Raw genomic sequence first — 23975 nt, 5'->3', positions numbered from 1 at the left:
AACTTATGCACCAATCCAGTATTTAGTATTTAAAAAACTGTTGTGTGGACACGACGCAAAGTAATAACAAGAAACATAACTGTAAATGGTAGTCTGCTAATGTTTATTAATGTTTATGGGCTAGTAAAATGGCGGCGCCGGCTTCAGAGCATTGTACAGCGTAAGTCTGCAGAGTCACCTCCCCTAATTATACCCCCATGTTCGCTTTACTCCCAAAGATAATCTCTGTATTGCTACTTCGAAACTGTCACTTAAATTCTTTTTCACAGTTAAACTGAGCCTTCCTCTTTCCAAAACTTAAATAGACAGTGCACTCCAATCCAAAACTTAAATAGACAGTGCACTCCAATTTTGTGAAATAAAGTCACCTCAAACTCTGTAGCGGAATTTCAATAATTTATAGATGTTACTATTCAGTATCAGATTAGGCGAGATATATTTCAAATGGCCCTTCAGCTTGCACAACATCACTTGATCTGGAAAAAAACTTTCAGCTAAGCCACTGACTCATGTTGGATTAAAATATTTCCAAACACTTTTGTTTACTTTTAAAATCATTATTACATGACTTTCACACAAACGCACAGATAATATCGCCACGTCTCAAACAGTAATGAAATGCACCAGTAGCTTCCAACTAAAGGTGCCCATAGCTGAGCATGAACTGAATACAACGTTTAATTTCAGAGTAAAATTATTGTCGTTTGGCATCATTAGTAATGCAGGATCGGGTGACTTGCTTCAGGATGTCTTCTCTGGAAAATGGCCGTCGTTTCGACAGCAATGTAGCCCAGCAACGATGTTTCCTTCTTGGCAGAAAAACTGTTCCTTTCACCACTGCCACGCCCCACGGTCGTAACATGAAACATAAAAATTATACATATTTTTATAGCATAATATATTCATACATACATATTCATATTCATTTTTATTATTAAGATTACGGAACTTATAGCTGCTTACTGTCCACGTACCGCGTGACGATGAGTTATCGATGGTACGACCTACAAATCACCGTTTCATCACAGTACCTGAGTCCTTTAATAACTTTCCTATCTTTCTGACGACGGTCTGTCTTGGATCACGAATAAGCTTGCGGTATGTATCATCATCTAATAAATATAGCACCTTCAGGTGATAGTCTTCAGTGTTCAGGCCGCAAGGCCGCAGTAGCATTTCCTTTATCGGCTGGCAAGACTTTGATAGTCTTGCCAGCCGATAAAGGAAATGCTACTGCGGCCTTGCGGCCTGAACACTGAAGACTATCACCTGAAGGTGCTATATTTATTAGATGATGATACATACCGCAAGCTTATTCGTGATCCAAGACAGACCGTCGTTCCACATAACAAGCGTAAGCCACGTAATTGCTCCCTGCTAATGTTGGATTCAGGTGGCGTTATGAAGAAACTGTGTTCCATCAGTTCATCGACCTCGTAAATGGTGCCCACCCCAACATTAAATTTACTGTTGAGATAGGAAAGGACGGCAAACCTCCCTTATTGATGTTTTAGTTAAGCAGGAGTCAGGAGGTCGGCGTGTGTACAGGAAATATAACCGGCACCTGAACGCCAATAGTTTTCACCACCCTGGACACAAGAGATCGATTCTAACCATGTTAGCATACAGGAGAAAGATTATTTCTGATGACGGCCATTTACAGTCGGAATTTCAGCAATTAAGACGCGTGTTCTGGGAAAAAGCTTATAGCAATGGAGGGAGTGCAAACGTTTTCAAGTGGCACACACGAAATACGCCTCGTGAATCGGAAGAGGCCAAGCCGGCTGCAGAGACTTGGACTGCGAACAACGTTCCGGCTTGCTTTCAAGATACGAAATACGTTATACATGGTTAAATAGAACTTAGGTCTAGGAGTTCCTGCCACATATTGTCTACATCTACATAACTACCCTGCAATTCACCCTTAAGTGCTCTCGCGTCCGTCGGCCGTCATAATTTAATATATTATTTATTGGTAACGTTGATTGTTGCCGACTTACGTGGTGGGCCTTAATCGAAATGATACTTCATTTTAATTTTGATTTACAATTAAACGCTTTTGTGAAGTTCTCTTTTTTTTTAATAACATTGATCTTCAGTGGAATTAGAATCGCTGAATCTTAAAACACGAGTATATAAGTTGAACAATGGAATAAACTTTTCATATTAATTTCCTCGGCTAGTCAGTTCACTTTAAAGCAAAAAATCTTTAGTTACAAATTACAATTGCGGCCCACACACGCGCGAGAGTATTTCTTATTACCTCCGTTAACCATTGCATTGTAGTCGGAGTCCTGGCTCTGGCTCTCGGCAGTGGTACTGAAACTAAGAATCTTAAAGCCACGTACTTTCTGCAACGTCGGGCGGCTGTGGAGAAAAATGTATATTATGTTAATAGCGGGCGAGTTTTTCGCTTCCGCTAACTGTAAGTTACTCGAATGCAGGTTAATTCAAAGGAAGGCGGACATGAAATCGGGATCACCTCTTACAAATTATAAGTGAACAATGATATTAAATCAATATATTATCCGCTTAATTAGTACAAATATGCTTACATTTGCCAGCACTCGCAAGATGTCCGTCTACACGCAACCAAGACAAGAGAAGAAGTGAAGACGACTAAAAAATTAACAAAAGAGTGTATCTTGTCGTCTCTTTTGATCATTTTGTTATATTTCTTTGCCCTCGAAACTTACACAGAGAAATTACTATAATACGGATACATGAGAAACATGTATATCATTCAATTTTTAAATGTCTCTCCTTTATAAATACTGTTTTTTTAAGTCTTTTCATATTATTTCACTGGAGACGCTATAGTGCCTGGCAGAAGGTTCATCGGACCACCTTCAGACCATTTCTCTACCATTCCACTCTCTTTAACATCGCACAGGGAAAACGAACACTTACAACTTCGCGTGAAAGTTTTGATGTCTCTTATTTTATAATGATGATCATTTCACCATATGTAGTTTGGCGTCAACAAACATTTCTGCGTTTGGAGGCGGAAGTTGGTGATCTAAATTTCGTAAAAAGATCTCGCCACGACGTAGAACACTTTTGTTTTAATGACTGCCGCTCCAACTGGTGTATCACACCCGTGACACTCTGCCCCCTGTTTAGTGATAATATAAAACGAGTCGCCCTTCTCTGAACTTTTTCGATATCTTCCGTCACTCCTCTATCTGGCGCGGATCCCATCCCTCGCAGCGGTACTCCACAATTGGACGGACAAGCATGGTGTAGGCAGTCTCCTTAGCAGATCAGTTGCGTCTACTCCGTGTTCTGTTAGTAAAACGCAGTCTTCACTTGACCTTCCCAAACATTTTCTGTGCGATGATTTAGATTTATATTGTTCGAAATCGTAATCCACAGGTATTTAGTTTTATCTAAACCTTTAATTTTATGTAATTTATCGTATAACAGAAATTTAATGGATATTTTTATTACTCATGTGGACGGCATCACACTCATTGTTTATGATCAACAGTCAGTTTTTGAAAATACAGATACCTTTTCTATATCATTTTGTAATTCGCTTTGATCTTCTGATGATTTACTAGACGATAAAAGACAGAACCATCTGCAAACGATCCAAGAGGGCTGCTCACATTATCTCCTAAATCGTTTATATAGAGCAGGAACAACAGACGGCCTGTAACTTGCTTGGCGATAGCCAAATATCACTTCTGTTTTACTCGATGACTTTCCGTCAGTTTCTGCGAAGTCGCACAGCTGAAAAGACGAACCACAAGCTAGCAATTTGGTTTGAAGCTGCTTGTGAGGAACGGTGTCAAAAGCCTTCTGGAAATCTACAAATATGAAATCGATGAGAGATCCCCTCCCGACAGCACTCATTACTTCGTGCTTTTTTTACTGCGCTTCACAGGAACGATATATTCTGCGATCCGTGATGACTGTGTGTCAATAGTTCGTTTTCTTCGACGTAATTCATAATGTGCAAACACAACATATGCTCCAAAATACATCTACAGATCGACGTCAGCGATGTGGATCTGTAATTTATAAGGTTACTTCTATTTCCTTTATTGGTGTGACCTGTGCAACGTTCTTCTCTTTGGATATGGTTCTTTCAACGAGCGAGCAATTGTATGTGATTGTTAAGTATTGAGCTATTGTATCAGCCTACTCTGTAACGAACCTATTAGGTATACTATCTGGACCAGAAAACTTGCTTTTATTAAGTGATGTAAGTTGCTTCGCTACTTTTACGTTACCAATGTAGTCCTCTGTTCTTGAGTCAAATTCTGGAATATTCACATAGTCTTCTTTGGTGAAGGAATTTCTGACAAATATGTTTAGTAACTCTGCTTTAGTGGTGCTGTCACTGGTAAAATTACCATTGCTAGCTTGCAATAACTGTATTGATTGTATTTTGCAGCTGGTGTACTTCACATGCATCCAGAATCTCTTTGGATTTTCCACCAGAATTCAAGATAGAGTTCTTTGTGGGATCTATTAAAAGCGTCTCACGTTGAAGTCCGCACTAAGTTTCTAGCTTCAGTGAAACACAGCCAATCTTAGAAATTTTGCGTTATTTTAAATTTGGCATACTTTTTTCATATTTTTGTACCTCACAAATACGGCAGCATTTACATGGCACTAACTATTCGCACTATTGCTGAGTGCTGCTCTGAACTCTCACGACGCTTGAGAAGACGGCCGTGGCTGAATGTTGCCTAGAAATCAGACGTAAGATACAATTTGAAAATAGGAGAGGCTTAGCTCATGCACCACCACGTTGGGATTCTGTTGTAAAAAGATGGCCGAAATTAGAATAAACTGCGACAATCTTAACAGAGACCAGAGGTTACACACTTCGTAGGGAATGAGGTCGGGCTTTGGATATCGAGCGAAAGCGAAGACGAGCGCTTGATGCTTCTAGGGAACAACAGTTTCAGATGTTGCGCCGGCCCTACATCAGTTGGTCAGCTATGAGCTGCCCAACATGCCTTAGCACATGCTTCACTTCGGCCCTATATGGAAGGTTTCGGACGCTTCTATCGCACTTATGTAAACGGAACAGTGTGCCAGCCCCGGCAGTCAGTGATTTTAACTCCTGATGATGATGGTGGAGACAGCTATCGAAAGATCGAGTATTTTATTTGAAGTGACATGACTTGTAAATATTCCATGAAACACATGACTTTCCATTTCCAGAAAAGCATTATCAACGGGTCACCACACAAGTCATTTAGATAAACGTGAAAACTATTGAATGATTAGTCCGCATTCTTCTGTAACAGAACATTTCAAAAGGTTCTATTATCATGTTGTCTGAACTGTTTATCACACACATTTAATGTTGTTTGCAAGGTTAAAGTCCAGTAAACGATCTTCACAAAGAATTTCCTCACACTAAAATTTATACTAAACGTTAAAAAAATTCTCTTTCTCAGAGACGCTTTTCTTGCTATTGCCATTTACTTTGGCCATTGTCAATTATTTTTCTGCCATTTTCTACTGCTTTTAGTGCCTCATTCGTAGTGTAATGCCCTCGGCATTACCTGATTTAATTCGAATACTCCATTACCCACGATTTATTTTTGTTGATAATCATCTTATAACTTCTTTTCAAGACACCATCCATTCTGTTCAACTGATTTTCCGAGTTATTTACCCTCTCTGACAGAATTACAATGTATTCTGAAAACCTCAAAATTTTTATTTTTCCTCCCTGAACCTTAATATTCCTTTCCTCATTTTTTCTTGATTTCCTTTACTGTTTGCTTAATGTAAAGATTGGACTCTACCTGACTACTTTCTCATCTACTGCGTCCTGTTTATGCCCTTCGATTATCGTAAGTACAGAACCAGTACAGTCACCAAACTAACGATAACTCAAAGGTGTGTGGCAAATTTAATGCGAATAAGAGGGCATAAAAAAGATTAAACCTACGGTCCGAACATAAAACATCTAAATGAACAAAATGGAAGTGAAAGAATTAAAAGACATTTTCACTGATCACTGGATACCTGCTTGAAATTTGGTGTAGTACAAGTAATACCATTAAGGAGTTTGATTACCAAGAGCATAAATGCAGCATGCTCAATGGTGTAAATGCTTTTATTTATGGCATACGTGTGCTCTGTGCAAAGTGAATGATATTTCTCTTGGAAAGTTGCTTTCAGTGGAGTGAGGGAAAGAGGACTGTGACCAAGAACAGCGCTCCCGAAATCCTCTCACTCATGCTTCTTGGGATTCATATCGAACACTAATCGGGCAATTCGGTAAGCTGGGTCATTACTGTGGAAGGTTTCCGTCTACCAACGATCCCTGGATGATCGGGGGGTTTTAAGATGAACTCGTCACCTGTTGTACACGTAAAATGACGTTCCCTTTATACAGGGTGTTACAAAAAGGTACGGCCAAACTTTCAGGAAACATTCCTCACACACAAAGAAAGAAAATATGTTATGTGGACATGTGTCCGAAAACGCTTACTTTCCATGTTAGAGCTCATTTTATTACTTCTCTTCAAATCACATTAATCATGGAATGGAAACACACAGCAACAGAGCGTACTAGCGTGGCTTCAAACACTTTGTTACAGGAAATGTTCAAAATGTCCTCCGTTAGCGAGGATACATGCATCCACCCTCCGTCGCATGGAATCCCTGATGCGCTGATGCAGCCCTGGAGAATGGCGTATTGTATCACAGCCGTCCAAAATACGAGCACGAAGAGTCTCTACATTTGGTACCGGGGTTGCGTAGACAAGAGCTTTCAAATGCCCCCATAAATGAAAGTCAAGAGGGTTGAGGTCAGGAGAGCGTGGAGGCCATAGAAATGGTCCGCCTCTACATCTACATCTACATTTATACTCCGCAAGCTACCCAACGGTGTGTGGCGAAGGGCACTTTGCGTGCCACTGTCATTACCTCCCTTTCCTCTTCCAGTCGCGTATGGTTCGCGGGAAGAACGACTGTCTGAAAGCCTCCGTGCGCGCTCGAATCCCTCTAATTTTACATTCGTGATCTCCTCGGGAGGTATAAGTAGGGGGAAGCAATATATTCGATTCCTAATCAGAAACGCACCCTCTCGAAACCTGGCGAGCAAGCTACACCGCGATGCAGAGCGCCTCTCTTACAGAGTCTGCCACTTGAGTTTGCTAAACATCTCCGTAACACTATCACGGTTACCAAATAACCCTGTGACGAAACGCGCCGCTCTTCTTTGGATCTTCTCTATCTCCGCCGTCAACCCGATCTGGTACGGATCCCACACTGATGAGCAATACTCAAGTATAGGTCGAACGAGTGATTTGTAAGCCACCTTCTTTGTTGATGGACTACATTTTCTAAGGACTCTCCCAACGAATCTCAATCTGGTACCCGCCATACCAACAATTAATTTTATGTGATCATTCCACTTCAAATCGTTGCGCACGCGTACTCCCAGATATTTTACAGAAGTAACTGCCACCAGTGTTTGTTCCGCTATCATACAATCATACAATAAAGGATCCTTCTTTCTATGTATTCGCAATACATTACATTTATCTATGTTAAGGGTCAGTTGCCACTCCCTGCACCAAGAGCCTATCCGCTGCAGATCTTCCTGCATTTCGCTACAATGTTCTAACGCTGCAACTTCTCTGTATACTACAGCATCATCCGCGAAAAGCCGCATGGAATTTCCGACACTATCTACTAAGTCATTTATAAATATTGTGAAAAGCAATGGTCCCATAACACTCCCCTGTGGCACGCCAGAAGTTACCTTAACGTCTGTAGACGTCTCTCCATTGATAACAACATGCTGTGTTCTGTTTGCTAAAAACTCTTCAATCCAGCCACACAGCTGGTCTGATATTCCGTAGGCTCTTACTTTGTTTATCAGGCGACAGTGTGGAACTGTATCGAACGCCTTCCGGAAGTCAAGGAAAATGGCATCTACCTGGGAGCCTGTATCTAATATTTTCTGGGTCTCATGAACAAATAAAGTGAGTTGAGTCTCACACGATCGCTGTTTCCGGAATCCATGTTGATTCCTACAGAGTAGATTCTGGGTTTCCAAAAACGACATGATACGCGAGCAAAAAACATGTTCTAAAATTCTACAACAGATCGACGTCAGAGATATAGGTCTATAGTTTTGCGCATCTTCTCAACGACCCTTCTTGAAGACTGGGACTACCTGCGCTCTTTTCCAATCATTTGGAACCTTCCGTTCCTCTAGAGACTTGCGGTAAACGGCTGTTAGAAGGGGGGCAAGTTCTTTCGCGTACTCTGTGTAGAATCGAATTGGTATCCCGTCAGGTCCAGTGGACTTTCCTCTGTTGGGTGATTCCAGTTGCTTTTCTATTCCTTGGACATTTATTTCGATGTCAGCCATTTTTTCGTTTGTGCGAGGATTCAGAGAAGGAACTGCAGTGCGGTCTTCCTAGGATTTTCTGTCAAGTCGATACATAGAATTTTACTTTCGAATTCACTGAACGCTCACGCATAGCCCTCTTACGCTAACTTAGACATCGTTTAGCTTCTGTCTGTCTGAGAGGTTTTGGCTGCGTTTAAACTTGGATTGAAGTTCTCTTTGCTTTCGCAGTAGTTTCCTAACTTTGTTGCTGAACCACGGTGGGTTTTTCCCGTCCCTCACAGTTTTACTCGGCACGTACCTGTCTAAAACGCATTTTACGATTGCCTTGAACTTTTTCCATAAACACTCAACATTGTCAGTGTCGGAACAGAAATTTTCGTTTTGTTCTGGTAGGTAGTCTGAAATCTGACTTCTATTACTCTTGCTAAACAGATAAACCTTCAAAAATGGTTCAAATGGCTCTGAGCACTATGGGACTCAACTGCTGAGGTCATTAGTCCCCTAGAACTTAGAACTAGTTAAACCTAACTAACCTAAGGACATCACAAACATCCAGGCCCGAGGCAGGATTCGAACCTACGACCGTAGCGGTCTCGCGGTTCCAGACTGCAGCGCCAGAACCACGCGGCCACTTCGGCCGGCCAGATAAACCTTCCTCCTTCTTTTTATATTCCTATTAACTTCCATATTCAGGGATGCTGCAACGGCCTTATGATCACTGATTCCCTGTTCTGCACTTACAGAGTCGAAAAGTTCGGGTCTGTTTGTTATCAGTAGGTCCAAGATGTTATCTCCACGAGTCGGTTCTCTGTTTAATTGCTCGAGGGAATTTTCGGATAGTGCACTCGGTATAATGTCACTCGATGCTCTGTCCCTACCACCCGTCCTAAACATCTGAGTGTCCCAGTATATATCTGGTAAATTGAAATCTCCACCTAAGACTATAACATGCTGAGAAAATTTATGTGAAATGTATTCCAGATTTTCTCTCAGTTGTTCTGCTACTAATGCTGGTGAGTTGGGAGGTCGGTAAAAGGAGCCAATTATTAACCTAGCTCGATTGTTGAGTGTAACCTTCACCCATAATAATTCACAGGAACTATCCACTTCTACTTCACTACAGGATAAACTACTACTAACAGCGAAAGACGCGCCACCACCGGTTGCATGCAATCTATCCTTTCTAAACACCGTCTGTGCCTTTGTAAAAATTTCGGCAGAATTTATCTCTGGCTTCGGCCAGCTTTCTGGACCTATAACGATTTCAGCTTAGGTGCTTTCTATCAGCGCTTGAAGTTCCGGTACTTTACCAATGCAGCTTCGACAGTTTACAATTACAATACCGATTGCTGCTTGGTCTCCGCATGTCCTTTGAGGCTGTTGCCCTTTCTGTACTTGCCAGAGGCCATCTAACCTAAAAAACCGCCCAGTCCACGCCACACAACCCCTGCTACCCGTGTAGCCGTTTGCTGCGTGTAGTGGACTCCTGACCTTTCCAGCGGAACCCGAAACCCCACCACCCTATGGCGCAAGTCGAGGAATCTGCAGCCCACACGATCGCAGAACCGTCTCAGCCTCTGATTCAGACCCTCCACTCGGCTCTGTACCAAAGGTCCGCGGTCAGTCCTGTCGACGATGCTGCAAATGGTGAGCTCTGCTTTCATCCCGCTAGCGAGACTGGCAGTCTTCACCAAATCAGATAGCCGCCGGAAGCCAGAGAGGATTTCCTCCTACCAATCCATCGGTCACCGAATCTGTTGTTGAGAAGCGTACGAACACTTCGACTGAAATGTGCAGGAGCTCCATCATGCGTGAACCACATGTTGTGTCGTACTTGTAAAGGCACATGTTCTAGCAGCACAGGTAGAGTATCCCGTATGAAATCATGATAACGTGCTCCATTGAGCGTAGGTGGAAGAACGAAACTAAAATGAGCTCTAACATGGAAATTAAGCGTCTCCGGACACATGTCCACATAACATCTTTTCTTTATTTGTGTGTGAGGAATGTTTCCTGAAAGTTTGGCCGTACCTTTTTGTAACACCCTGTACATCTGCACCGACACACTTCCACGGTAAAACGCGAGACTCTTACGACGTCCTTTGTGTAACGTAGTATCCATCCTCCTATTATCTCACGACAAGTCGATGACTGTGTATGTTATTTAGGATAGTGAAGATTCGAATTTCCGTTAATGTAGTGTGAGAAGGGAGTAAACTGATTTTGGACGGAAGTGTGTGTGTGTGGGGGCGGGGGGGGGGGGGGGGGAGGGGGGGGGGGAGGTGATACAAGGCGCAGTCGGCTCGGACAAATTGAAGCAGTCTGCTGAAAAAGTCTTTTACAAACGAACTGTAGAATATGATGTCGTCACATATCACTTCCGCTCTCCACAAGCCACTCCCCACCGTTCCGTATAGCAACTGGTTTTCGTGGTTGAATACCGCCCATGGGACTAGATTGGGCGATATTTGGCCTAGTAGTGATAGAACTTATAGCAATTTTTTTTATAGCAGTGCTACCGTCATCGTTTTGGCGATACTTTTTGTTGGTCAATGCGATTTTTGCGCGATACAGGCAAATGCAAATATATTTTTATGCACTTATTTTAATTTAGCGTTATTTGTAATCATGTTTACCGCTCCTGTGTCTTGTCAGATAATGAAATACTGCAACTCCGAAGTTCTATCACTCACCAAATAACGGCTCCTGGCTAATATTAAACTGCTATAATTAGGTAATTAGGCTATTATAGCAGCGAGTACATGTTCTTAACTTACCATAATGCTAGTGGACGAATCATACACGGTTTTCGTCTTCTTTCGTATTACAAACTTATCCAGTTAGAAGATATCAACACCACACGACAAAAAACAATAGACGGTAGCCCTTAAATTAAATTCACCTGCAAGTAAGAACTGAACTGATTCAGAAAAGAAGAACTGAGCTCAAGTAAGGCCAACAATTTACGGTAGTTGGACTTGGTAAAGTACGGATGGGCGATAGCCGATAATACTAATGATATATCAGTAGTATAAATCTGTCGATGGCCTTGTTGAGTATCGATAGCGTGTAGCCCGTTTACGTCGTATGATTGAAAATCAAAATATGTTTCAGTTGCACTATACTGGAACTAGGTCGTCTGTAATTTCATTTAGGTGGTGGAGGGGTCTAGATCCCCCCTCCCCCCTCGAACCCCCCTTTGGCTACGTCCTTCGACCAGGAACGTTTATTTTGGTGTAAACTCCGCCAAGTGGAGCTACGTGCCAGTCTCCGTCATTGTATCAGCCTTTCGACTGCCTGCTCGCTTCTATAAACGCTGTTCAGTTTAACAGGAACAGGTACTAGCATTTGTCATATTTTCCATGAGCCCCTTCGAATATCCTAACGATGCTGTGCAGGTCTTAGCTGACCTTGTACTAGCCGACCACGGTATTACTGCGCGTTCCGTCGCTTGGCCATTATCGGAAACAAACGGTGACTTTACAGTAAACAATTACTGTGGTGACCAAGCAAAACGCATCGCGCTATAAAGGATTTCAACACAGTTGTACATGTCTCTCATATTTGTGCGAAAGGTTTCAACGCCAAGAACAACAAGCGTTATATTGCTGGACTCGCGCCAACTGTCTTGCCTCGTTGAATACACCAGTTCACGTCACGTCGCCATGTGAAACAACATCGGGCACGACCAGTACTTCGATGGATAACCGCCTGGATACGCCACACGCTGTCGGTGCTTTTCCTTTTCCCTTTGCGGCAAAGAGATGGAGGAGGAGTGGCTGCGTAGAGCTCCTGATCACCAAACGTTTCGCCAGTGTCCCGAAATAAATTCCATGAAGAGAGGACATGTGACGCTGTCGATGATGATCCGTCGGATGGGAACGTTAAACTCGTGGTCCCCTTGGTGCTATTCGAGAGGAGCAGGCTATGTGCTGACACTGGGTTTCACCCTCACACATCTATCATCATCATCATACAGAACAAACCTGACACCACACTATATACACAGATGGGCGTTCAATAAGAAATGCAACACATTTGCTTTTGCTATTTGGGGAGCAAAATAACTGATAATGCTCGAAGTAGAGAGGATATAAAATGTAGACTGGCAATGGCAAGGAAAGCGTTTCTGAAGAAGAGAAATTTGTTAACATCGAGTATTGATTTAAGTGTCAGGGAGTCGTTTCTAAAAGTATTTGTATGGAGTGCAGCCATGTATGGAAGTGAAACATGGGCGATAAATAGTTTAGACAAGAAGAGAACAGAAGCTTTCGAAATGTGGTGCTACAGAAGAATGCTGAAGATTAGATGGGTAGATCACATAACTAATGAGGAGGTACTGAATAGGATTGGGGAGAAGAGAAGTTTGTGGCACAACTTGACCAGAAGAAGGGATCGGTTGGTAGGACATGTTCTGAGGCATCGAGAGATCAGCAATTTGGTACTGGAGGGCAGTGTGGAGGGTAAAAATCGTAGAGGGAGACCAAGTGATGACCTCACTAAGCAGATTCAGAAGGATGTAGGCTGCAGTACGTACTGGGAGATGAAGAAGCTTGCACAGGATAGAGTAGCATGGAGAGCTGCATCAAACCAGTCTCAGGACTGAAGACCACAACAACAACGAAAGCATGTTGGTTTGATTCAGGATTCCAATATACCACATTATTCTCCATTAATTTGACAACAAAAACCTATTTTTCAAAATAATCTCTGTTCAATGCGACGGCCTTACACCCCACCGTGTTGTGTAGGGTTGTATTCCCGCATGGTACCAGTCTACTGCTCGAGCCAACATCTTGCCGCATCCATAACCTGCTCGTCATCCATGTAGCGCTTCCAGCTTCCGGGCTGTTGGGTGGATGAGGAAGAACAGTCCAATGAAGTTTTGTGAGCTCCTTTCGGGTGCGCAGACTTGTGTGAGGCCTTGCGCTGTGATGGAGAAAGAGAAGCTCGTTTGTATTTTTGTGGCGACGAACACGCTGGAGTCGTTTCTTCAGTTTCCTAAGGGTAGTACAGTACACTTCAGAGTTGATCCCTGCACCATGGACATCAAACAAAATAACCTCTTGAGAGTCCCAGAAGACCATCGCCATGACATTACCAGTTGAGGGTGCAGCTTTGAACTTTTCCATCAGAGGAGAGATCGTGTGGCGACACTCCATGGATTGCCGTTTTGTTTCCGGTTAAAAGCGATGAACCCATGCTTCGTTTCCGGTGACGATGTTCGAAAAAAATTGTCACGATCAGTCTCGTAACGCTCAAGCAATCCCGCACGATGGTTCTTCGTTGCTCTTCGTGGTTTTCCATTAGGTGGTGAGAAACTCAGCGGGCGCACATCTTTTGAGTACCTCAACTGGTGGACGAGTGTGTCAGCACTACCAACGGAGACGTCTAATTCAGCAGTGAGGTGTTTGTGATCCGTCGATCATCTGGAATGAGAGTGTCGCCCCTTTCAACATTCTAGGAGTCACGGCTGTGTGCGGCCGGCTGGCACGCGGGAGATCGGACAGGTTTGCTGGACATTGTTGCGATGATGACAGACACCTCGCCCAGCGACTCACCGTGCTTTTGTTGACTGCTAGGTCTCCGTAGCCATTCCGCAAACGCGTATGACTATCTGCGATGCGGTTTTCCACCAAAAGAAACTCAGCGCCAGCTCTCTGCTTGGAACGCAACTCCGTTACAGACGCCATTTTGAAGGCTATGTATAGCGCCGCCACCTGTCGGAAGTTCACTAAACTGTAAAGCCTGAAGCGGGAATATTCCACAACGTCCCACAACAAATACTACGATTTTTCAACAGAAACTGACCGACACAAAAAAATGTGTTCCATTACTTATTGAACGCCCCTCAAACAGAATGTAGTCGAATTAAGTCGGGTGATGCTGAGGGAATCAGATTAGGAAATAAGGCACTTAAAGTAGTAAAGGAGTTTTGCTATTTGGGGAGAAAAATAACTGATGATGGTCGAAGTAGAGCGGATATAAAATGTAGACTGGCAATGACAAGGAAAGCGTTTCTGAAGAAGAGAAATTTGTTAACATCGCGTATAGATTTAAGTGTCAGGAAGTCATTTCTGAAAGTATTTGTATGGAGTGTAGCCATGTATGGAAGTGAAACATGGACGATAACTAGTTTGGACAAGAAGAGAATAGAAGCTTTCGAAATGTGGTGCTACAGAAGAATGCTGAAGATTAGATGGGTAGATCATATAACTAATGAGGAGGTATTGAATAGGATAGGGGAAGAGAGAAGTTTGTGGCACAACTTGACTAGAAGAAGGGATCGGTTGGTAAGACATGTTCTGAGGGATCAAGGGATCACCAATTTTGTACTAGAGGGCAGCGTGGAGGGTAAAAATCGTAGAGGGAGACTAAGAGATGAATACACTAAGCAGATTCAGAAGGATGTAGGTTGCAGAAGATACTGGGAGATGAAGAAGCTTGCACAGGATAGAGTAGCATGGAGAGCTGCATCAAACCAGTCTCAGGACTGAAGACCACAACAACAACAACAACATTTACCAAGTACAGTTAAATACACAACTCTTATACTTCGTGGAGGAAATGTGCCCTTGTAGGGGAAGGACAGAAAAACCTCTCCAACTAGGCAGCTGAACGTGCCATTCAGAATCCCCCAGCCAGCAAATCTACACGTATTTACTTACAGTAGCCTACTCGTATAATCAGCAGTTTTAAAATGTGGTTAAAAAGGATATCGTTGCATTATTTAAAGAAGAAGCCATACTAGCTTCAGTAACTGGGTTACTTCATGAGTTAAGAGGATTTACCATGAAACATAATAAAGTGCATTTGTGCATAATATCATATGTCGGAGTCTTGAACGCTTCACAAAATAAAATGTGTACACCTTTTAAGAGATTCAGCCCGTAAAGTTACATGCAGCTGCGCTGTGATCATATTTTCACAACTTTCGCAAGAGATGCTGTACAGTAAGGAGGGGTATTACTGTTTCCTGATTCTTCCATAATTCACAGCGAACCATGTACATTGAAAAATCTGATCTATTTCGTGTGATGACCAATGAGACTTTAAACAAAACACAACAGATATTAGCAAACTTAAACTTGAAATTTTTTTAGGCTTCAACACGGACAGACTGTTATTGAGACCGTATAATTCCAAACGTAAAGTTACTGAACGGCAGAAAGTCACATTTCCTGAAGTAGATGAGAGTAACTTTTGTCAGTGTTGACGCCAATGTGCTTCAGGTTATTCAAACACCAATTGCTCACTTACGGCCAGCGTTACGCTTGCGCACATCTTCCTTTGTGGCGTTACTACTTCGCCCGACTCTGGCCGACGAGTAACGTTACACGGGGACTACTGAGAAGCAGCGCCAGAGCGAACGGTCGTCTGACGCAGTGGGCGTGGCGGGCCGTTGCAGATCTGCATAGCGGGCAGCACCTGCGCGCCCCGCCCACATCCGGCAACCTGAGCTGCGGGCCGTTGCGCAAGGTGCTGCCGCCCGCGCCGCTTTGTGAAGGCGACCAGACCCCAGGACAGACCGGCTCCGCGCGCAGCATCTGCCGCCCCACGAGGCCGGGCTTTCTCTGGGCGTGGGAAGCACAGCCGCTTCTGCGAGGCGCTCACTCTCACACGTACAGTCTATCATTATTGTTATACGGAGTGGAGGAAAACAATTTTATGATAAGGTCAGACCAAATAACCGTACGTCAGGAAGCACTTAATGGATCTGTGGCCATTTACATCCATAATGCGAAAGCCAACTCGTTGCGCATGGCGAAGGGTACTTAGTTAACTAACGTCACTTCATTCCTTTCTTGTTTAAGTTACGAATGGTGTACGAGAAGAACGATTACTGATAAGCCTCCGCGCGAGCTCTAATCTCTCTGTCTTGCCTAATGGATTTTTTTGCTAAATGTAAGAAGGAAGGAGCAGTCCTGTCAGACTTTTAACAATAAAACATATCGTGGTGCACAACGCATCTTCTGAACCTTTTGTACTTCCATCTTGTGTAAATAGAATAGGACTACGGCTGGTCAAAGACTTTAAAAATTATCAAAGACTTGAAGAAAATAAATACGACAGCCGTAATTTATTAATTATTTTATTAGAGTACCAGTTTCGGGGCCTTATTGGCGCCATCTTCAGGCCCGTATGCGTATAGCTCTCCACACCTCTGTCGTCGTTGGAGGTGTGGAAAGTACACGTCTGCAGAGAAGTGTTAGAAATCTAAGAAAGCCACTTGAAATCAATGATCTCTATAACGGCACAGACATTTAGATAACTTATATAGCTACATATATAGGGGCCTGAAGATGGTGCCAAATAGGCACCGAAACTGGTACTAATAAAATAATTAATAAATTCAATGCACTTCTGCGCGCGCCCTAACATGTTAATACACCACTTTGCTCAACTCTATCGAATCGATTCTCAAAATTTCATTACGAATACTGTCGTTCATGTCTTTTAACACTACCAGGCTATTTTCGCACACTTTTCCCTCTAGACTGTTCACAGATAAAAGTCCGCCAAACGAGGCGGCCACAATCCTTTCCTAACTGTTCTTTCTTCTGTGACTCTTTCATGAATTCGTGAAACTGACTGGGGTGAAGTGTGACAGGTCGCACTATCCTCTTGAAAGACAGAATACGTACGTTCACGGGGTGAGTGGGTGGGAAGAGGGAGTCGTCAGCTATGCGTAAAGCTCCTCGAAGATTTCTAAGTCGTTGTTACTATAAATTATCTCTCCAGAATACTTCGCGTTTAGGACTTTCCCAAGGAGCATACGATACTACTACTATTTCTTTTCTTTCAGCATCCTTATCAGTTAAACACTTGCCTTCCTTTAGTCTCCGAAATTCATGAGAGTAAACCGTGATGCTCTGCTTCTGGCGTAAGTCGTTACTTTGCAGATACTACAATTAATGACTAATTATTGTATACTATACTAGAACAAGGAGTGAAACTATGAATTATCTTCCTGTTTTATGGACTGAAGAACGTTACGTTGTGTAGATAATGAATCATCCATTAAACAATGATGACGATTGAAACATGCTCACCCAAGCGAGAGGTTTTACTGCAGTTGCAGCAACGACTTTTTGATGATTCAGCTCTCCTACGTCATTGCCGTGATGAAATATGCTAGTGAAAACCAAATGAAGTTCAGGATGCCGGCATTAGTTGGTAGCTCTTTTATTTCAGGCACCACTTACAGGGGTGCACTTTCACACACCTGTCAACTGACACTGTTCGAAAAAATTCGGTGCCCCCTACCATTACGCCAGGCGATGATCTGTCATGACAAAAGGCAGTACTCTCTTGAACTCAGCATTCTCCTCGGACTCGACAAAGATAGGAGGTAAAAAGTATTAACTGTACAGAAATAACACAAAATGTTAACAATACCACGGCGCATCTGACACCATAAAGCAGACAATGGGATTTCTTTAGCAGTACTGCGAAGCTGACCAAACTTTGAAAATAAGCGCACAGCTACTCATGACTATGCCGATGAGGTATTTCGCATACCACGTTGGCACTAGATTTCATGATCCACAGATCTGTTTAAAGCTGGCCCAGTCCTCTTTGGTAAACACCATCCACGCATGTATTATCGTTCGAGGAGTAGCTGCGCAGGAAGAAAACCCGTATAGGAAGCTCTTGACTATACGGGTTAATGAGGTCTCGAAATTTCACAGTTAACCGAAAAACGCTGGTAATCACTATTCACAACTTTTTCCGCAACCTTCTATCTAAAGTATTTACAATATACGTCACATCTGAAGTTCACTTCATTTCTTAGCTTAACTCGCCGGAAACTGACAACTTACTTATGAAATTACACATGAAACTTTCTATTTTTCTTATCACTTGCTTTCATTTATCTTTCGGGATGTAATGATGCATCTTCTCCTGCTTCTTTTTTTCACTCACTTATTTCCTAAGGATGGTTCTCTTTTTCCGGAAGGTCTAAAGGTCGGTACAATCGGATTTTCTTCAGGTTACTCCAATAACAGATCAACGGTTCCCAGTGCCTCGGAGTGCGTCATAACGGCTTCCTCGATCGCCTCGTCATTGCTCACATCCTCTACCGAATACACTTTTTTCCTTACATCCAACTCCCTTAGCTCCTCGAATAACTGTTCATAGCCACCGCTATTCAGCTACTCACGGATGTTTTCCATAAATACTTCTTCACAACCATAAATTTCCTCGGAACGAAAATATTGTTTCTAAATATAACATACCTCTCAAGACATTGTTTTTATTTTTATTTTTCAAAAATTGCCGAACAGTGTGTAGAAGAACTGCAAGCCAAATAATGCACACCAGGGTAATCGGCAGCCAGCTGTACTAAAAGAAACATCATGGCAATAAATACATAGCCTGATCTTCGTCTCTGCGCCAAGCCCTTATAGTTCACTGCTGCACAGAATTTTTGTCTAAATATCAATAATTGCTTGATGATGTTTTGCGTCCTTTCAATAGAGCTATACAGGGTGTGCCTTTATCTTGAGCAACTGAAATGATTTCTTGTCCAGAAGCAAAATAAAAAGCATATCAAGCAAATGTAATTCGGGTACCAAGGGGTGGCGTGTTTGCGGGATCTCCTGCAATGCCGCCAATCCACAACGTAGTACCGCAGTGCGGGCCATCACTCCAGCTACGCAGGCGCACCGGCCCAAGTCAGCCGAACTTCGCCTGAACTGCAGGAAGCAGGACAGTTCAGAGGGCGCGCGCAAGAGCAAGAGGACGCCACATCTACGGACCTTTCGCTGCATCCGCAGCGCCATTTTCCTCAGCCAATCCCAGCCCTCGTCGGTAGACCAATAACTATCTGGTAGTCATCAGCCACGCTGGTATAACTGCCCTCGCTCGGAAAGGAACAGGCAGAAATTCCTTGCGCTGAGGAGATGTTGGATCCCCCCAGACGATCCCACCCAATTACCCGCAGCATTGCTACAGTACAAGCAGCGGAGATGCCGGTTGCCCCTGCCAGTGTCTCCATCCCACTCGCCAAGTTCCAGGCGGCACTTGCCTTGAGGGATCGGCAGATCGCCGACCGGCAGGAGCTGATCGAGCTGCTCGTGGGGGGTAACAAACATGAACACACGCTCCACACACATACACACAAGCGCCTGCTGCAAACATACTAGACATGCCCTTCCTGTCACCTCCGGCAGTTCAGGCACGGAGAGAGCAAGAGCTGGAGCTGGAGCTGGAGCCAACAGTGGTGACACGAAACAGAAGATGGACTGTGGCAGCAGCTCTATCCACGCCGCACACACCTCAAAGATGACAATCAGACAATTGAGTTCACAAGCTCACGAGGCAACTGCCGAGGGCTGTCGCCAACTCCGTCAACCTCAAGAAGTAACACCAACAACTCACGGAACAACACAAACAACCCTGCAACTGCATCACACACATGCAGCTACAAAGAACCCAAACGTATTTTCGGCTGACTTCCTACCAGTAAAAGTATACAACTGTGGAGACTTTAGTCTCCTAAACAAAGAATTTATCGAAAAACACAACCCCGTAACATTTTACTCAAAACTTACTGGGGACCACGTCGCACTGTACGTGACGAACAAAACAGATTATACGAATCTACTGAAAGAAAGGAAGGTGAAGCACTTCTCGTAGAGGACAGTATCGCAAAACCACAGCAATACGTGATCAAGGGGGCGGATACTCGAACCATGATCGACATAGTATCCAATGAACTCACTGTCCTAGGATGGGAACGCATTCGTGTAAATCGAATGAGTGAGTTCGTCACCGTCAGACCATCGCACAACTACACGGGTGGGCTGGCCATCACGGTCAAATCACGTGACCTGCTGAAGATGAAGTTATTTCTTCATATGGTCGTAAATGTAGAGATCTACAACACACCGCACACCCCCCAACAAAGCTAAAATGCCAGAGTTTTGCGCATGTGGGTATTCGATGCGGTCTCGCTCCCCGCTACCGCAAATGCACTGGTGGCCACACAATTCAATAGTGTAAACTCCCCCTTACAGCACCATGCTAATACGCTAACTGTGGTGGGGCTATCCGGCCAGCTGCAGGGGGTGCATTGCTTACAAGGAGGCTCTGAGGAGCGAAATAGTGTAACATGCCAAATCCATCGCCATCACAGCTCCGAAACCCTTCGCCCCCCGTGCGGGGCGGGCAGAAGAACCTCAGAGCTGCGCACCCACACAACAAACTCCCTCAACAACAGGCCCACAACCTAGTCAGACACACCCAACACCACACCAGCATCGGTTACACCACACGACACAAATAACAACACGACCCTACCTCCCGAGACTATCGATTGCAGCCCACCACAAACCACAGAAAATGCACCCACACAGGGGCAATCACAGATACAGAGAAGGTGGAGGAAGAGAAACAACCGGAATAAAGGAACTGGAAATCGGAAATTTGTGGTAAGTTGCTATGGGACCAAACTGCCGAGGACATCCGTCCATAGGCTTACACACTAGTTATCCTAACTTAAACTGACTTACGCTAAAGACAACACACACACCCGTACCCAAGGGAGGACTCGATTCTCCGACGGGGGGCGCCGCGGGAGACCACGCGGCTCCCCTGCGCGGCAGATAAAGGAAACACTACGCCACAACAATGATACGGACAACAAGACACCAATACGCAGATACACAAGTCGAACACCAATCCAGCGACCCACAGTACACATCCAATCACGACAGAGACCACACAGAAGCGCACAACAACTCCACAAACAGCTGACTCACAAGCCAGACCAAAACCGACGCCAACACAAGCACCAGCGGCCGTCAATACGACCGATAACCCACAGGCCGACACTCCCAACATCAACACAACACTCCGAAGAATAATGGAGACGTTATTCCCCGGACTCATGGCCACCGAAATAGTCATGAAATTTACAGAGCGTGTCTCACAACTCTTTGCACAATACAAGATGGGATCGCTCAACTGCATTAACATACAAACTATTTCCACACTACTGTTTACACCAATTCATGGATCGCACACCAGACCAGCCCCGTAAGGCAAACGTCAACACTCACTCACAAAAAAAAAGGTGTGTGAAATCTTATGGGACTTAACTGCTAAGGTCATCAGTCCCTAAGCTTACACACTACTTAACCTAAATTATCCTAAGGACAAACACACACACACCCATGCCCGAGGGAGGACTCGAACCTCCGCCGGGATCAGCTGCACACTCACTCACAGATCCTGATTTGAAATGGCAACTGGATCTTATACAAAAGAACCGAATAAGTTGCGTTCATGGAGCGAAACGGCTTGCGAATCGCTCTTGTGAACGAGGCACTGCTTATGCCTCACTAGCAGCCAAACGTCCCAGGTTACGGCGTCTGTCGTACCGATCGAACGGACGGCAGGAATGGGTGTGGCACAGCCATCATAATACACACAGACATAGAAAACACGAACATCGAGTTCCCTGCACTGGAGAGACTAGAGGCTACGGTCGTCAGGTTCAAGTTCAACGGAGCTAACACCGCGCTGGTATCGCTATACAACCTATACAACCCATCTAAGAACATAGTAACATGCGATATCGGCACAGTTCTCAACTTATCACCGTAGGTAATCGCCGATGGAGATTTAAACGCTAAACACCTCGACTGGAATTCTCGAATACGTACATACATCCAACGGCAAGATACTACACGAATATGCACTAGGCCGAAAGTACATTATACTAGGGCTGGATGTTTCCACGTACGTGCCTACACAAGCCCGACTCAGGCCAGACATGTTACGCATAGCCCTCATCAAGAGCATCACATACACATTTAACCTTACTGTTGAAAACGATGTGCCGGCCGAAGTGGCCGCGCGGTTCTGGCGCTGCAGTCTGGAACCGCGAGACCGCTACGGTCGCAGGTTCGAATCCTGCCTCGGGCATGGATGTGTGTGATGTCCTTAGGTTAGTTAGGTTTAACTAGTTCTAAGTTCTAGGGGACTAATGACCTCAGCAGATGAGTCCCATAGTGCTCAGAGCCATTTGAACCATTTTTTGAAAACGATGTGGACTCAGACGACGTGTCTGTAATACTTCACACGGAAGAAAAACACTGCAGGACACAAAAGCACGCAGGATACTCAACTAAAAGCGTACGAACTGGACTGTGTTCAAGGAAACGCTTGATAGTCGTATTCCGGACACTCACGAAATTAACAGAAGACAACAAATTGGTAAGGCGGTGGACGTTCTCACTACTGCTGTCCTAGAGGCAGTGTCTGACGCCAATCCACATACCACACCACAACAACACTCGGCAACCCTACCCCAGGAAATCCTGGACCTTATCTCAGTGAGGGATTCTGGCTGTGTACCAGGCTTTCGTTCTATAAACTGCTAGCAGACTCAGTGAACTAATACGGGAGAAAATAGAAACATTTAGAAAGGAACAGTGGGGGCAGAAACTCGCTAGACTAAATGTCACACGTCCTGGCGTGTAGAAGCTAGCCAGACATTTCACCAGGGAGAAACACTACATTCCTACTCTACGAGGCCCGAACGGTCCTGCATACTCCCCGAAGGAGAAGGCAGAGCTGATGGCGCCGCCCGTTGTGACCGAGCGGTTCTAGGAGTTTCAGTCCAGAACCGCGCTGCTGCTACGGTCGCAGGTTCGAATCGTGTCTCGGGCATGGATGTGTGTGACGTCCTTAGGTTACTTAGGTTTAAGTTGTCCTAAGTCTAGGGGACTGATGACCTCAGATGTTAAGTCCCCTAGTGCTTAGAGCCATTTGAACCAAGAGCTGATGGCCAAAACACTTGTAGCGTCCTTCATGGCGAATGTCTTTCCTCCAAACACGTATTCACACTTGAAACGGACCAGGAGGTTGCACGACTTTTAGCCCAGCCCACGCGCAACGAAATCAGACGTACTAGCACAAACGAAATCACATGGGCTGTCAAGCATTCCAATGCTAGGAAAGCCCCTGGCCCCGATGGCATCAAAAACCATGTCCTCCAGGGGTCCACGGATAGAGCCATAGAATATCTTACACAAATATCGAATGACATCTTGCAACACCAACACTTCCCTGACTTTTGGTAGGCGCCAAGGTCCTGATGTTCAGGAAGCTAGGGAAAGACCACTCCCTCCCACAAAATTACCGACCCACCAGTCTGCTGTGCTCAATCAGCAAGATTGTCGAGAAGGTAATACTAAAACGCATCACCAGGCGCTGCATCGCCAATAACATCCTAATGCCGGAGCAGTTCGGCTTTAGGAATCACCATTCATCAACACATCAACTCCTCTGCGTACCTGAACATATAACATACGGCTACAACACGAACAAAGCAACAGGGGCTGTGTTTATGGACATCTAAAGAGCTTTCGACCGTCTCTGGCACAACAGCCTCTTAGGCAAACTAAGCGATGCTGCTTTCTCCTGCGGGTTCGTACACCTCATACACTCATATCTCGCCAACAGATGTTTCTACATTGATGTGCAGGGCAAGCAATAGACACAAAACTGCAGTCAATCTGGAGTATTCCACTGAAGCGTACTGGGGCCCATCTTGTTCAACCTCTTCATTAATGATGTCCCAGCAACACAAAAAATGACGTTGGCCATCTACGCTGATGAC

General features: G+C 44.4%; 1 long non-coding RNA gene across 1 annotated transcript; it reads right to left on the bottom strand.

Moving 5' to 3' along the window:
- Nucleotides 1-517: 517 nt before the first annotated feature.
- Nucleotides 518-15707, bottom strand: LOC124605271. Its single transcript, XR_006978628.1, has 2 exons — nt 15602-15707; nt 518-837 (listed from the first exon to the last, which is right to left on the bottom strand). It is a non-coding gene; the product is annotated as an uncharacterized LOC124605271 (long non-coding RNA).
- Between the last annotated feature and the right edge of the window lie 8268 nt (nt 15708-23975).

Source organism: Schistocerca americana, chromosome 3 (assembly GCF_021461395.2).
Source record: "Schistocerca americana isolate TAMUIC-IGC-003095 chromosome 3, iqSchAmer2.1, whole genome shotgun sequence".
Taxonomy (NCBI): Eukaryota; Metazoa; Arthropoda; class Insecta; order Orthoptera; family Acrididae; genus Schistocerca; species Schistocerca americana.
Note: the sequence above shows the minus strand (reverse complement) of the source record. Positions and strands in the feature narration are given on the sequence as shown.